We start from the raw sequence: 2262 nt of genomic DNA, 5'->3' as shown, positions 1-2262 counted from the left end.
TAGGTAACAGGAATATTTTAATAGTCTTTTGTTAACAGTAATAAATGTACTATACCAATACTATGTGTCAATAATAGGAGGGCATAAGGGGTACAGGAGGATTTGTGTTTTCTTTTTTCTTTTTATTTTTTTTTCTGGAATAATGAAAATGTTCTAAAATTGATCATGGGGTCGTATGCACAATTATGTGATGATACTGTGAGCCAGTGATTATATATTATATAATTCAGATGGTTTGTATGGTGTGTGAATACATCTCAACAAAACTTCATTAAAAATGTAAATAAGAAAAAAATTTAAAAAAGGACATTAAGAATTACGTGCTACATCAATTGATCATCCATCTACACATAATTAGACTTAGCAAAAGGGCTTCTCTCTTTTCTTATATTTTATCTTCCTCTTGCTCCAAAATAGTATTCTAACTCAAGGCTTTAGCCTTTCTTACTTATTCTTTTACTTCTATGAAATGCTTATAATCCTTTTAGATGGGTCATTGTTTCCATGCTCATAGAGGGTGAGACTATGCTCCCCAGGTTTATACATGTGGGCATGAGATTTTTAAGAAAAAGTACATAAACTTATGAAAAGAAAGTAACAACTATACACATAATTGACTGCAAAACAACAAAAATATATTCTAATAAACACAAACTAAATGTAGTCCCAATGCAACTTTTCCTTAGCCTGATCAAAACAAACAAACAAACAAAAAACCCACAACTCCTTTAAATGTTCTAAAGAGAAAACAGGAGTGGATCAAGTCTTCACAGATGTCAGTAGAAATGTTTTATATTAACAAATTTTGCAAAAGTGAAATAACCGGATGAACACATAGCTAGGTTCTGTCTTAAACCCTCAGCGGGCCTCCTGCAAGTGAATGCTCATGCTTCATAAGATTCATGGTGTTTCTGAATTGATGATCATTTATCTTACATATATTTTCCTATATTCAGTTGTGTTAGCAGTGATTGTTGATGCTCAGATGACAAGTCTCTTCTCCTGCCACATCAGGAGTGTTAGTCCTGAAGCCAAGAGCTCCAGGAGAAGTTATATTTACTGGTGGATTTCAAAGTAAGTAAATAGATTAAGTGAGTACTAGTATGCACTAAAAAGGGAAACTGTGTGCCACTATTTCATACTCAGATTGGCAAATTAGTAGACTCTCAAAGCTTAAATTTACTAAAACCTCAGTAAGCATTTCATATTGCCCATCCTCACTAGTGCCTGCATGGTTTAATTTTATTGAGAGGGTTTTTGTCTGCTTGTATGTTTTTTTCATTTATTTTTGAGTCTTGGAAGTATTGTTTTCAACAGAACCATTTACTTTGATGACACAGAGAGAATGTCATTTACCATTGCAATAAAGAAAATGCAAACACTATGAAAATAGTTATAATTCACACAGTCTCCATCTAACTTTTGGACAGGGTGAAAAATGTGAAATTTAGTCATAATTATGTGTTCACTTGAAAACAAAATCAATCATTTAACAGAAAATGTGTAAATAGTCTAGTATTAAAAGAAATTAGCCATGGTATATTTCTTTCCTCATGGTTTTTTCATTAATTTTTTTTTAACTGCTGTCATTTGAAGTGAATCATTCTAATGGTAAATATCTTTATCTATAAGGAGCTCTTACATTTAGATATAAAATCAGTTGAGAGAAAAAAATGGAATTCCCAAAATAATACATGTAAATGGTCAATAGATAAAACTGCACTCTCTAACAAGTAAGTGATAAAAAAATACATGACTTTAAAATGGGAAAGGTGTATGGAAAAAACAAAATAACAAAAAGCTGGAATTGATGAAGATGTGCTATATCAGCAAGATAATGCCATTGATGTTAGTGTAAATAAAATGGTTTCAACTTTCTAAAGAGAAGTTTGTATATGAAGAGCCTTAAATTGTTTGTGCATTTTAATACATTAATAATATTTGTAATAATTTAACTTAAAGATGTAGTCAGAGACAAACATAAATAATTTTATCCATTGCAGCATTGTCTACTGTTCTAGTTTGCTAATGCTGCAGAATGCAAAACACCAGAGATGGATTGGCTTTTATAAAAAGGGGGTTTATTTGGCTACACAGTTACAGGCTGAAGGCCATAAAGTGTCCAAGGTAACACATCAGTAATCGGGTACCTTCACTAAAGGATGGCCAATGGCGTCCGGAAAACCTCTGTTAGCTGGGAAGGCACGTGGCTGGAGTCTGCTCCAAAGTTCTGGTTTCAAAATGGCTTTCTCCCAGGACGTT

The sequence above is a fragment of the Choloepus didactylus genome, chromosome 7, assembly GCF_015220235.1.
Source record: "Choloepus didactylus isolate mChoDid1 chromosome 7, mChoDid1.pri, whole genome shotgun sequence".
NCBI classification, from domain to species: Eukaryota; Metazoa; Chordata; class Mammalia; order Pilosa; family Megalonychidae; genus Choloepus; species Choloepus didactylus.
This window is presented reverse-complemented; position numbering follows the sequence as displayed.